This window comes from Triturus cristatus, chromosome 10, assembly GCF_964204655.1.
Source record: "Triturus cristatus chromosome 10, aTriCri1.1, whole genome shotgun sequence".
Classification (NCBI taxonomy): domain Eukaryota; kingdom Metazoa; phylum Chordata; class Amphibia; order Caudata; family Salamandridae; genus Triturus; species Triturus cristatus.
This window is the reverse complement of record NC_140593.1, coordinates 1,192,613,485-1,192,628,679: the sequence shown is the minus strand read 5'-3', so window position 1 is coordinate 1,192,628,679 and position 15,195 is coordinate 1,192,613,485. Positions and strand designations below refer to the sequence as shown.

Below are 15,195 nucleotides of genomic sequence, written 5' to 3'. Positions count from 1 at the left end.
ATGCAATAGAAATAGTAAAGCAGACAGAATTTCAACCAGTCACTTTACAGGTGAAAAAAATCTGTGCACTAAATACCAAAATTCAGGTAACTGGACCTAATCACATTAATATGACTTTAGTAATTTCAAACAAAGGAGCAAATCAAATTCCTGTTTGTAAAAAAAAAAAAAAAATCTCGAGCTAAGAGCGTATTAAAATGCCTGAATTACAAAAAATCCAAAGAAGAGCATGCGCAGACTTTTAAAAAAATTTTTTTTCATACGCGGGGACTCTGCTCGGCACAACGTGAAGAATGGCGGCGTCACTGGCAATGTGTGACCTGACAACTGCTGGAGCCTCCAGGGATGGACTGATTTTTTGCTTGAATTTCCTGTAGGGGGCAGCAGCCGCCGTCTAGAGAGATTTGAAGTCACTGCCACCTGCTGGTGGTCCCTGGCATTGCGCTACTGGAGGACCCCTGCAGAGTGGATTCAAATTGTCCACAGTGCAGCAGTTAGGGAGACTCAAGCTGGTGATTGGAAGATGCGCTTTTTTAAACCAATTTTTATTAATTTTTAGGTCACAATAAGCACATTATGCAATATAATCGAGTATGGACGCTTGTACACAACGCCCAATGCATTAGATATAAAACTGTGACATGAGTACATGGTTCAATATGAAATAATATTGGTGTCAAACAAACTAAACCAAGTAGCAGATCACAATAATTATGTCTCTATTGATAATGGCTGCATACATTATATCTTGCAGTATTGACTGCAAGATGTAATGCATCCTGGGTGCATCCTGCAATGTCAAGGATATAAACGTAATCAGAATCCAACATACACCATCTCATAGCCCCAGAGCCCCCCCCCGCGCACCCCGCCCACACACCAGAGGTAGGAACAGCAGTCTGTAGAGATCGAGCGGTACAGTAGTTGGTGTGGGCGGAGTTAGGAGGGCAAGGGAAGAGGAGGGGCAGCCACAGGAAGAGGTCAGATAGGATAGGGACAGGGAACGTGATAGAAGCAAGGTAATAAAGCTGCTGGTGAACTGAAGTCATGTGTCTGTCGTGATTGACCGTGGACACTACAGCTGGCGACGAGGGTGGGATGCTGCAGCCCAGTGTCCCTAAACCCGAAGAAGACGTGCCCCCTGTCCCCTGGTGCAACCGGAGAGAAAACGCGCTTATCGCCTAGCGCCGGGTCGCGCTACATCCAGCGTCACCCTGAGGCAAGAAAGTGAAGGAGGGAGCGGGAGCCCACCCCGACGAATACTGGCAGCTCCTGCGGTGACTGGCGGTTGCACCGGAGCAGTAAAACGTGTGGCCAAGTGAGCGCTGCTACGCGCTGAATGGTAATCTCACGCCCGATGCGTGGGAAACGGCACGCGCGCGAAAAGGAACGTCGGGTGCCCACCCCGAGCTCGTTGTGCCAGGTAATGGATCCCAAAGTGTGCGCGAGGCACTAGAGAGGTGCTGTGACTGCGGGAGTGCGGATAACAGTGTGGCAAGCTGGATGAGAGTGGCAGACAAGACCTCGTGGGAGTGAGAGACCCTGTGCGGCGGCCATATTGGAGTCAGGCAGTCATCAGTGGGACATCCCTATAGAAGTAAAGGGGCGGCCATTTTTAAGTCAGGCCAGAAACAAACAAGCATTCGACAAGCCAAGAGAAAGAATATATATGTAAGGAAGGCGAGAGGAAGCAGGCAAGCATCCGCCAAAGCAAACAAGAAGTAAAGAAAGTGAACAGGCACCAGCCAAGGCAAGCCAGGAACGAACAAGCACAAGGGAGGACAGAACGAGGTAGGCGTGTGCTGCCATGATGTCAAATCACAACTCGCCGCAAAGAGCTGAAGTCACACCGATCATGACGGGTGTGTCACACTTGCGCCCACCAGAGCCACTACCGTTAACGGTTGGGGAGAGCATGGGCCCCAGATGGCAGGAATGGCTTGAGGACTTTGAGGACTACATCAAGGGGTCGAAGGTGACCGAGGATGAAGACAAAGTGATCGCGCTGCTCAACCTGGTGGGCAAAGAAATTAGCAAGATCATCAAAGAACTGCCTCGGGCGGACACAGGAACTTACGATAAAGTGCGCGAGGCGCTAAATAAGAAGTTTTTGCACAAAAGAAATGTGGATTACGAAAGATATGCGTTTCACCAAGCCCGTCAAGGGAAAGAAGAAGTAATGAGTTCTTTCATAACGCGACTGCGTCGATTGTCCAGATATTGCGAATTCGATGCGTTTTCAACGGATGATGCCATCCGGTCGCAGATAATTGATGGGTGTCACTCTGAGACACTGAGGAGGAGGCTGTTAAGGAAAAGTCACAACCTAGAGGAGATAGAGGAGATGACTCGAGTGTATGACCAAGCGGAGGAGCAAGCCAAGAGCATGGAGGCTGGGCGCCCTGAAAGACGTGAGCAAGTATGTCGAGTGCAAGATAGTCACAGGCGCAGACACTCGAAGGAGCGCCGGTACCCCTCCCGGCCATCCTCCCGCCAGAGATACACCGAGCGCAGGAGACACGAGTCAAGTAGAAAAGACAAGAGACAAGATGGGGGATGGAAATGCTACAGATGTGGGTATGACTTCCCACACAGAGAAGCGTGTCCAGCCATGGGGCAGCAATGTCGGAAGTGTGGACGAACTAATCACTTTGAGGTGACCTGTGGAGAATATCGCAGGGAAAGGAAGAATGAAGGGACGAGGCCAACTCGCTCTGACACTAGGCGACACCACGTGAAAGCTGTGCAAGATCGGCCAAAATCGTCTTCCAGTTCATCACATTCCAGCAGGGAGTCGAGGAGATCTCGCTGGGCGGGAAGGTCACCATCCCAGGACTCGCGATCAGGGTTGTGTGAATCTGAGTACACGGTTGAATATGCCAGCATGGTCGCAGATCCGGATCAATTAAAGACATACCCGAGACTGAACATCAGTGTGGGTAATCATGACACTCAGTTTGTCCTGGACAGTGGAGCATCATTGAATTACATCCCGGTAACGGAGTACAAAAAGATGAAGTCACCACCTCCTTTGTGCCCGGTGTACGTCCGGGTATTCACCTGGATGTCAAAGAAACCGCTCCCCTGTCTAGGGAAATTTCTAACCACTCTTCGACATCAGAACAAGTCGGTGTCAGCTGTCATACATGTGATTGATGGCCCGGAAGCCGACTGCCTTCTCAGCCTACCAACGGCAGAGCGACTTCGGTTGGTTGAGATCTTATACCGGGTCAGTGGTGATCAAGACATATTACACAAATTCCCCAAGCTGTTCAATGGGTTGGGAAGGATGAATAGATGTCAGGTTCGGCTTCACATCAACGAGCAGATCCGACCTGTCGCTCAACATCCCCGGCGAGTACCGTACCACCTTCAGCAAGCTGTGGAGGATGAGCTTCAAGAACTGCTCGCCTCAGACATTATTGAACGGACTGACGGCCCCACCCCATGGGTGTCACCCGTAGTCATAGTGCCCAAGAAGGGCGCTTCTGGAAAAGTGCGGCTGTGTGTAGACATGCGGCTTCCTAACACTGCGATTGAACGGGAACGACATCCTGGGCCTCACTTAAGTGATATGATTGCTGCGTTAAATGGGGCCAGGGTGTTCTCGAAACTGGACTTAAACAAGGGCTATCATCAGCTGGAGCTGCATGAAAGGTCAAGGTACATAACGACTTTTGCGACACACCTGGGTTTGTTTCGATATAAACGGTTAAGCTTTGGCATCTCTTCCGCTGCGGAGATCTTTCAAGAGGCGATACGCCAAACTATATGCCATATACCTCTATACGCTGAACTACAGCGATGATATCCTTGTGTACGGGTCCAACGTCCAAGAACATGACAAGGCCCTTGATCGAGTATGCCATGCCCTCTTGGATGCCAACCTGACATTGAACAAAGAGAAGTGCGAATTCCATCGATCCACACTCAAGTTTTTTGGACATGTGTTCTCTGGAGCAGGGATGAAACCTGACTCTGAAAAAGTGATGGCCTTAAACGATACCAAGAGCCCTCAAGATGTCAGTGATGTCCGTTCCTTTCTGGGTATGGCCAGTTATTGTGCCAGGTACATCAAGGAATATGCCACAATTAGTCATCCACTTCGAACTCTCACAAAGCAGGGACAACCTTTCGACTGGACCCGTCAGTGTGAGCAGGCCTTCCAGGACATCAAACGGGCCGTTGAGGCAGCCGACAATCTGGCATACTTTGACCCCAAACGGAAGACGGAAATAACCGTAGATGCCAGCCCGGTGGGTCTAGGGGCGATTCTGGCTCAGTATGACAGAGAGGAGGATCAGCGCCACATTGTGGCTTATGCGAGTCGCAGCTTGTCAGACACTGAAAAGGCGTATTCTCAACCAGAGAAAGAGAGTCTGGCAGTTGTCTGGGCCTGCGAACACTTCCATGTTTTCATTTAAGGCAAGCACTTTACAATGGTGACGGATCATCAAGCGCTCGTCACCATATTTGGAAATCCACGGTCTAAGATGCCACCTCGGATTGAGCGATGGGGTCTGCGATTGCAAGAGTACACCTACACCATACTGCATAAGCCGGGAAAATCAGCGAATCCGGCCGACTACATGTCTCGCCACCCTCGAGCCGAGTCGGCGCCATGTGCATCAATAGCTGAGGAGTATGTCCACTTCGTCGTGGGCCACGCTCAACCGCCTGCGGTTCCCCTGGAGGCCATTCTGGAGGCGACGGCGCAAGATGTCATTCTTCAGAAGGTACTTCGGCGTCTGCAGACTAATAGGTGGAGACATGATGGTGATGAGGAACGGGAAGATTCAGCAAACAGCCAAGAGCTGCAAGCGTTCCGACATGTGAGTGAGGAGTTGTCTGCCACCTCGGAAGGGCTTCTGCTGAGGGACCATAGGATCGTCATTCCGACGCAACTACGGCAGGGTATTGTCAATCTAGCTCACGAAGGTCATCGAGGTGTGGTTGCAACTAAGAGAGCCCTGAGAGAGCGAGTGTGGTTCCCGCTATTGGACCAGATGGTAGAACTCACTCTCAAAGACTGTCTGCAGTGTCAACTTGTCAGTCAAGGAAGTCCCCCAGCTCCTTTGCGAATGACTGAATTGCCCAGTGGCGTGTGGCAGGAACTTGCTATGGACTTCTATGGACCTCTTCAGTCAGGAAAGTATGTCCTAGCAATTATGGACGAGTATGCTCGGTTCCCAATAGCCCAGTTTGTATCGGCCACTATTGCGGCCAGCACTGTCGCGGTGCTGGATGAAGTGTTTGCAGCGTGGGGCATTCCAAAGGTACTCAAAACGGACAATGGCCCTCCATTTGATGGACATGAGTTTGGTGAGTTTGCGCGACACCTGAACTTCATGCATCGCAAAATCACGCCCTTATGGCCACAGGCCAATGGTACTATTGAACGATTCATGGCCACTTTGAAGAAAACGTTTCAACAAGTGACCAGTGAGAAAAGGGACCTTCAGGTGGCTCTCAATGAGGTCCTCCGGGCCTACAGGACAACTCCACATGCCACCACGGGCAAATGCCCTGCCACCCTAATGCTGGGAAGACCGATCAGGAACAGGATACCCACCTGGGAAGGCGCTCTGCGAGCAGTCTCACCTGCTCGCATTCATCAAGAGGTTGTGTCCGCGGACCGTCGTGGGAAAGAGAATGAAATCGTATGCGGACGCCAGAAGGAGAGCAAGATCGCCTTCCATCCATGAAGGGGACTGTGTTCTCGTCAAGCAGGAGCAGCACAGGAAAACAGACTGTAAGTTCAGAGTTGAACCACTGACAATCATTCAGAAAAAGGGTACCATGGTGACGGCCGAGTCTGACAGCCGAAGAGTTACCCGGAATGCGTCCCATTTTCAGAAATGCACTCCTGGCATGAAGGAGTCGCTTCAAAGAATGCGGGGGCATCAAGAGAGTGATGTCCGAGAACAACCTGCCGGCGCTGCCGAGAGTCCGCATCCTGGGACTTTAGGAGAACCTGAGGTGGTGACAGGAACTATGTCACTTCGACCGAGACAGGACATTCGCAAGCCGAAACGACTTATTGAAGAACTGTAAACAAGTCAGTCATTTCATTTCATTTTGTTAAAAAAGGGGAAGATGTAGAGATCGAGCGGTACAGTAGCTGGTGTGGGCGGAGTTAGGAGGGCAAGGGAAGAGGAGGGGCAGCGACAGGAAGAGGTCAGATAGGATAGGGACAGGGAACGTGATAGAAGCAAGGTAATAAAGCTGCTGGTGAACTGAAGTCATGTGTCTGTCGTGATTGACCGTGGACACTACACAGTCCACCAACCCATCTGGCACTGGAAGATGTTAATTGATTTCCTTATGTGTTTTCTGTTTTTGGTTTATGTTTCAGAAGGGAAAATACTGGATTTCACTGATTTCCCAATATTTATACCGTCCTGGAAGTAACAATACAGGGCAGGGTGATGTGAAACCCCACCTGTGATGCATTGGAGTGCAAATGTGATCCATGCCACCCAGCTGTGCACATGGCACTGCATGGCACGATGAACCTGCAGACCCCACACCGCTGCGAGAGAAGCCGTGAATCACCTGAGCTTGTGCAATGTGGGCATCGCCCGCCCCTGTGCAGCACCCGCCACCTCAGCGACAGAGGTGCTAACAACGTTCACAGAGAGGACTCGCACTTCTGGTGTGCAGAAGAGTCAGTCTTCTAAGAATAACCCTAACAGAGATGTGCTCGCAGGGGAAATGGTTCATCCTGGGAGGGGCCAGGCTATCATGCACACCCACTCCAATGAGAGGGGACCTCAGCCCCAACATCAGTGGGTGTAAGGTAGGGCCAATGGAATTATGCGTTTCTGCAGCCATGATGTTTTCCGCATAACTATGGATTTGCTGCAGTTGCCACGTAATCCAATATCTGCCGCATAATATGCATTTTTACAAAAAAATATGTCTAGCTGTAACCTATCAAACGTTACTATAAGTGGAGCAACTTGTGTTGCCGCACAATGAAAGGCCCTTCTCAAAAGTTGAATGGTCACTTTTAGATTTGCCTATTGCTTTATTTGATTGTTAAACGGTTACTAATACTGTGGGATTCTTGCCCAGACTGTGGTAACATGTCAAAAGAAAATGTAATGCGGTAATACTGTCACAAAATGTGCTACATTACGCCGCATATTTTGCCTTTTTTTCTGCATACTTAAGTAAATCACGCCACATAATTTTGTTCTCCCCTGTCGCATAATTCCTGTGGCCCTTGGTGTGAGGTCACCAGATCCCCGTGCCACCAAAGAGGCAATGCTCCAGTCCTGGGCCTTTCTTTGATAAACCACTGTTTTGGGGTATGTTAGTTCTAATGGATTTAATTAGGTACTTAGAACCACAATCCCCAGAGTGCACATGGTTGTTGAAAGAATATTCAGGGCTAACACAATCTGTCTGTCAGCAATGCCCTTGAATCATGGATTTGCATGGCAAAGCAGTTCCAGATTATACCCTGTGGAGGCCCAGAGGCAGTCAAAATACCAACCCCCCCACAAATTATCTTTTAATACCCAATGCACCGGTTTTTTTTTTACAAACTGACAGTTGCCAGAAGATGAGCTTTTAAGAGACAACGTTTTATGAGAGTCTGATGTCTCTGGTTTAAGTACTTTAAGTTGTTAATGGGTACATTACATTAATACAGTATTTTCTCTATAGAGTCTTTAATGTAAAGTTTTCGTTTCTTTGAGTTGATTCATTTTTTTTCTATCTTTTGGAAACAATATTTCAGAAAGCTTGATTGTAATTTTCTTTCATGATCAAATCAATATTATTTTGATCCATTGTCGCGGGGCCCCTAAAAGGAGCGGGGCCCAAAGGCTGGTGCCTACTTTGCCTATTTGGTAAACCGGAACTGTGGTAAAGGAATGTTCTTTACAGGGAAAGGAGAAACACAATTTCTTGGGGTGTTCAGCAGTTCACTGTGGCAACCAGGAGAAGCTACTTAAGTAAATCTGCATAAGTGCTTGGATTCCTTCGTGAAACTCAGCTTGAGTCGCTGGTTGCAAAAACTCCGCAATGTATGAATTGAGATGAAAACGGCAAAGTCATCCAGGAAAAAAAGGTAACGCAACTGAGCATGCACCACCCAACTCAAACTGGGCAAACTTTCCAGTTTCGAGGGGCATGGGAATCGAAACGTATCACGTTCCCCTCACTGGAATTAAGATTAGGTTCCCCAAACATGGCACCCTTCATACAGGTTGAGCTGCATGATTATGTGAAAATGCCTCGGTTACTTACTGGTAATCTTCATTACTCCGAGTCAAGTCTTCCTCGCCACTATCATTACCAGTGAACCATGACTGCGACAAGGAAGGCGGGCGAGGAGGTAATGCCCCGTTACTGTGTATATGGGGTGTGTTAGATGGTCCCTACGGATGTCTTCAGAAGGGGCAAGTGGGTCTGATGCCCTGCTGATCTCGGTGGAGAAGAGCTTTGTGTTGTTTCTGTGGGCGTATCCCAGTAGTAGTGTGGTCTTAAGAATCTAAGCCAACCCTGCTTCAGCTGTCCGTGGTCATCTGTCAGTTTGTCGTCTTACTGCATCTTATATTGCACTGGTTGTTACTGCACTTTCTTAGGTGTTTGGGATGTTGGTGGTGAGTGTGTGTGGCTGACTGCCTTCATCAACATGACTGATGTGTACTGATCACTGATGTAGTAGTTTCTACCAACCCTAAGTTTGGATTTAGGACTGTTGTCAAGGTTGGGCAGTATGGGCACAGATGAGAACTGTTACTGGTGTTCCTGATTAGGGCAATTCTATCTTGGTAACCTACCTACCTTGGTGTACTTTGTTCCCTTGTCTCCCATTTCCTAGGTTTCTATCTCGCCTCATTCCCAACAGCATGCGCCTTTCTTACGTTTCTTAGTTCAATGTGTGTTTGGTCGCCCCTTCCTCTTTCTGGGTGTTCAGAGATGGATGCTCCAGGGCTGGACCTCTTATTCAAATCTTTCTTGTTTCTGTTATTATTCAGAAAGGATATCTTCTAGTGTGTTCCTTGGCAAGGGCTGCGAAGCAACACGTGAGGTCAAGAATGGAGACTCCAAGGTTTTTGGCTGAACAACCATTTGCTTGATTGGATAGTTCCATCCTTGGATGAGGGGAGATGTCTGATCTCCCAGCATCTATTTGTGTCCAGAGGAGAATGAGTGATGAGTTTTGATGGTCAAAGCTATCTGTGGCATCACGTGGGTAGCGAGGACTTAAACAGGCTGTTGGGTGTTGGGTTAGGATTAACATTGGTGAGTTGTATGATTTAGGGAGATGTTGGGTGTCTTAGTGTGTTGTATTGGTCTGTGAAGAAAATGGGTATTGTGTTGGGGTATGGTAAGTGCTGTGTCATAGGGATTGTTATTATCTGCGATGTGGCGAATGTTAAGAGCGGGACAGACTGTCTTGTGGTTGGTGGGAATAGATTTGTGGGTATTTGGCTGCGGGGTGTGGGTTGAGTTAATTTCTGTGATATACCGCAGGACTGTAGAGCAATGGTTGGCCTTTGGCAGGGTGCTCTGTTAGATCTTGCTGTGTGACTAATGCTGAGTTGCCTTATGTTGTGAAGTTATGTAGACTGTGTTCCATGAGGTGATTTTGTGTTGTTTTGACATGTTTTACCTGTAGTAGTTTCTTGTGTTTATTGCATGGTTGTTTTCAATGATGAACAGGATTTATGAATGAGGCTCGTAGTGTTTGGCTGATTTGTTGTGTCAGGTGTCTGGTTTAAGGATGGGTGGTGTTGTGGGCGATGGCATAGGAGGTGATATATATGTTGTGATTATATTCCTGACTGTATCATTTATTCATGGCCTTACTCTTCCATCCTGAATGTTCAGTGTGCATGACTAGGGTGGTTATTTCTGGTCGCCTCAAGCAGCCCCTAGGAGCTGGAGGTTAGGGGTACCAAGGAGGGGCGTGGGTGTGTAGGTGTGTGCAGGGGAGTGACGAGCTGCTGTACAAGGGTACGAGTGACGAGGCGTGAAGTAGAGAGTGCCTGTATGGGAAATCTTGCGGAGCTGTTTTTGGAAAGTGTTGGGTGATACTGTGTGTGGTGTTGCGTCGGTGAGGTTTGGGTGGGACGATTTAGAGGAGTGAGTTGGACAAGGTGTGGATGGAATCATCAGGTGACCTGGTGGGCGGCACGTCTGTGGGGAAAGGTGTAGTGTGGAATGAGCTGTGTGGTGATGGGAGGAAGAGAGGTAGGGCTAGATGTGGGTACGGGAAGGTGATTTTCTGGGGCTAATTTAGAGGGGAGGGTGTAGAAACAGAAGATGGAAAGTGACGTGTAGAGGAGTCCACTTACTGTGATGGTGAGGATCATTAAGTCTAGGGTGCTTTTGGAGTGGATTTGGGTACCATGGGAGGGGAGGGTGATGTGAGAGTGAAAGTCCTGAGAGTTTTGGGTGGTTGGACAGTGGGGAAGAGTGGAACAACAGGTTTATTTATGGGGGTGAGCTTTGGTGCAGAGGATGGAGTGAGGGTACGGGTGGAGGAGTTGAGAATAGATTGTTGGGGTGGGAGGAGGTGGAAGAGAGTGGATGTGCAGGAGCGGCTGAGGGAGGTTCATTTGATGGGAGCAGTAGAGGCTGTGTTAGGTGTGTGTGATATCACTGGCGTAGCCCCAGTAATTTGTGAAAGAGTTTGAGTTTTACTCGAACGACTGCGTCCGATGCTACTGAATGTCAGGGGTTCCTAATACCAAGACTGCATAGTCTTGATTCCACCTCTTGCCTCTTTCATCCTCCACCAGACACTCCCAGCCCCTTTATCTCACCCTTGCAGGTACCTTTACACCCCTGATGCTTCCCTTTGTCACCTTTTTTCTGTTGTTTTCTTCCTCCTTCTTTCTCTCTTTTGTGTTTTTCTTTCTCTTGCTCTGGATCAGAGTCTGATGATGAAAACTGAGTGTAGGTCCCAGAAAATCAGTTCCAGTGGGCCCCACCTTCAAACACCGGCTCAAATTAAGCACTGCTTATCTCTTAGGTTTAAACTTCAGACTTCTTAGAGCCACATTAAGATGCTTTATGTGCACTGAACATTTCCTCCCAGAATGAAATTTGTAGCATGCAAACCAAGCAGGCCATGTTGCATATATATGTCTCTGCAGGGGAAATCTGTCTACATTACTCTAGCCCTGTAATAATAATTAAGGTTCTCGGTTTTTAATTTCTCCTGATTTTTACAGATAAATACAGACAGAAAACAATTTGTTTCCTGTCTGTATTCATTTTTAAATGCAGAAAAATACAGTAAATTGTTTATTGTGTTTCATTCTTCATGAATTCTAGGCCAACATCTGATCACGTAGACAGCATGGGGAGGTAAAAAATGGGATGAGATGTCTTTAAATGCAGGCATAGCTTAACATATATTCGCATTTAATGCTAATATGTACCTGTGGGTGTAGTGTTTTGTTATTTTTGGCTGCCTCATTTGCTAAAACGTGACAGGCATCTGCATATGAGTGCATGTTTATTGTTAAATAAATGTGGAAATATACCATTTTACGACTCCATTTGCTCTCAAAACACAACATAAATATGGATAAATACCAATAAGATGGATTAAAAAATAAATATGGATAAATACAGACGGAAATGTAAAAAACACAAAATACCATAAATTCGGGGGCCCTAATAATAGTACGCTTGCTTGGTTCAGCAATAACATCAGCAGCCTTCGATGCGTCTGGAAAGACCAATGTATACATCACTTTATGTAAATGTGTATGGGTGTTTTTACGTATTTCGCATTATACAGTGCAACTATCAAAGCGCTAAGGATAGCCGAACTAGTGCTTGTGACTTTGTGTCTGCTTGGTTGGCGCTACAGCTTCTGGTAGCTCAGTATGTTTTGCTGGTGAAGGGTGGGTTTTCCATAGATAGCATAGTCAGTAGCAGGTCCTTTACTGAGCCCTGGGGCGATGGGTTGCAGTGGTACATGGAGTCAACGAGTACCTTGGCATCGCCCCACCCCTGACAAGAGATGGGCGCAGAGGTAAGGCTGTGAGAGCGGTACCCATGCTCCCCTTCCCAGCATCCTCTGCAGTGCCGGGGTGTCCTCATGCATTAGCATATCAGGAGGATATTTAATAGAGAACGTGACTGTAGCCTCTCACCATCCCCTGGTAGCCAGGATGCAGGGTACCTGGTCAAAGATGGCAAGTTTAACCTTTAAAGCTTCCTTGACTCTGCTTGGGGGTGAGGGGGATTGTTGAGGTCAGATATGGTGTAAAACAACTTATAAGGTGAAAAAGCATACTGACACCACATCTGGGCAAATGGGAAAAGGTTGCTTTATTTGGGAGCAAGTTAGGCTCACATAAAAAACGTTCTTCAACTTTGCTGGACAATCTATATGCCCTGTACAATGTACTAAAATAAAGATTAACCCGTCCACCCACCCTTGAAAACCCTTGCGCCTTTAAACTTTTTCCCCCTCCCATTACTTTCTTTTGCTGTCTATCCTGCTCACCCTGGGACCAGACTTACTTCTTGACCCAACTTTCCTTCTTTCTCCTACTTTAATGCTCCTTTCCTTCCTTTACGCAGTAGCGGCTGGTGTCACGGCAGAGTGGCAGGGCAAGGGGAATCAAGGACGACAAAACTACATTAAAAAAGAAAAATACCTTATCTGTAGGCCGCCTCATCGCCGCTCTTCTACTCCTCTCTTGCTCCACACAGGCACCCAGACTCCCCTACGGCCAATCCCGAGTCTGCTCTCAGCATGAGAACAGCTTCAGGATTGGCCTGAGCGACCTAGATGTACGCTCCCAGAGAGACTGAGAGCCTGTGCCGGCTGTCTCCAACCCGGCAACGCAGCTCGGCTTGGAGGCAGCTCAGTGTGCATGTCGGTTTGGCCGTCCCACGATGGTCGGCAAAACCCACATGCGCACTGACAGCAGTGCAACCACTCCCCCTCCATGACTGTCATCCCAAGGCCCCGCCCCCCAAGACTCAGCTCTTAGAAAATGACAAATTAAAAGATAATAACCCCGTTTTATTAGTGTTTTATTTTTCAACTTTGGAGGCTGCTGGGAAGGGGGCCACGCTCCACAGCACAGGAGCCGTCGCTGCCTTAACGTTCTCTCAAATATTTGTTCTTTGATCCGTCACACCGCCACCAGCAACACACCATCCGGGGTAGACTTGATCCACAAACTGGGGATTCAAAGGTGGGGTGATCTATTCTCGGCTGGGCGCTTTCGAGATCGGGAACACTTTTTTGATGGGTACGCGCCTACCCCCTTGGAGCTATTCACCTACATGAGACTGAGGCACGGCATGCGGTCCATATTACAGACATTCCCGGAGGAACCCGAAATCACTGACCCATTGCACAGAGTCTTACAGGCGTCCTCGCCCTCCCACCTGGTCTCCATACTATACCACACAATCCGATCTGACACTGCACTTGACGCCTCGCGGGCTCGTGGGGAGTGGGAGCGGGAGTTGGGGCTAGAGCTGGGAGATGACAGGTGGTCATACTGTTGCATACAGACAGAGCAAATCTCTGCAAGCAGCAGACATCGTATCATACACTTTAAGTTCCTAAATCGTCTGTACTGCACACCGGTCACCAAACACAAATTCAAACTGCAAAACTCGGATAATTGCGAGAGATGTCATGCCCCACATGCGGACTTCCTGCACTTGTCCTGGGGTTGCCCCGCAATTCAGACCTACTGGACCCAAGTGTTCACCGCTGTCTCACAGATGGTGGACTTACTCCTTGAGCCCGACCCGGTGCAGGCCCTATTGGGGTATACCAAACACATTCCGCGGGCAAGCCGCAGGTTTGTCACGGCGGCGCTGTTGTTGGCGAAGCGGAGGATAGCGTGCCGTTGGGGGCGGGGGAGTGCTCCGAAATTTAAGGAATGGCTTAAAGACCTTGTCTACTGCCAAGAACAGATCCTGGCATACTCCGACCTGCTCCCGGCTCGATCCCGCCCCGCCGATATATGGGGCCCACTACAATGTTACCTACTGCAATACCCAGAGGCCCTGACCGGGGATGCCCCTCCCCCGGCCCTTGATGGCGTTGCTTCTGCTGCTCATGATTCACAAACTACGCAAGGGATCGGTTGAGCTGTTGCGGTGCTGTGGGGGCGGGAGTTCTTCCACGATTGCCAGGCTGGGATGATCGGGTTGCATATCTATTACACGTGTCTTAAGGATTGCGGTCATGCCCTGGGAGAGGTATACTGTATGGGGAAGGTCCGCTGAAGAACCCCTCAGGACTACACTGTTCGCTTTTCTTGTGTGTGGCTCTGTTGCCGGTTTTTCCTGCCCAGGGTCCCTGTGCTAAGACTCATGATAATGTCTATTTTGCTGTTCCCGCCCCCCCCGGACATGCATTGGATATACTGATGTAATGATTCAGACCTTGAAATGCCACCGAAGTTTGATTATGATAACTGTGTGATTGTATTGTTTTGATGCAAAATCCAATAAATAAAGTTTAAAAAAAAAAAAAAAAAAAAAAAAACACACCATCCGGGGTGTTATTCCTGTCGCCCCCCACTGTGTACTCCTCTTCCAGTCCCCCAGAACCCCCATCGACTTCTTCAAATACATTCTGATGCCCAGTAGTAACAGGTGAATTCTGTCGCGCCAAAACAATACCGCGCATTCAAACGCGCTATCCACAGGTCTACCCACTCCTGTCTTTTACTTTTGCAGTGCCCCTAAACCTCTCTATTTCCTCTTTCTTGAACCAATTGATTGTCATGGGTTTTCATTTCCTCTTCAAACTCTCCGAGGCAGCAGATATGTCCATAATGTTACAGCTCCTGAGGGGCGATTTTAACGCTTATTTGCACTTTGCCTATTTGCACCTGAATCAGCGCCATTTTGGTCAGCGCTCTAGCAGCTGAGTTGACGCTGACACTACTAAAAAGGCTGATGACGTGACTGCGCACAGCGGGCGCGCCAAAGGCAAGCCGGTCTGGGCCCATCTGCGCCCGTCCGCGGCCGGCCGGGGCCAGGGGCCATAACCCCTACACGTTTTCCCATAGATATTCATGTGTATAGGTCGGACAAGCTTTGAAAGTTAAGGGGGGTAACTAATGGTAATTGCCTACATTCGATGTCACCGGGTTGCAAGAACCTCCACTGCGCCCATTGTTCCTTCAAACTCTCCCCGCTTTCTAAACCAAAAGGTGCTCTGGTTCACCAAAGCCT

The 15,195-nt window shown here is 48.6% G+C and overlaps 1 protein-coding gene across 2 annotated transcripts in view; it reads right to left on the bottom strand.

The window, feature by feature from the left end:
* Nucleotides 1-15,195, bottom strand: part of LOC146797016 (chemokine-like protein TAFA-1) — a 276,881-nt gene that overhangs the window by 37,191 nt on the left and 224,495 nt on the right. The window lies entirely within an intron of this gene.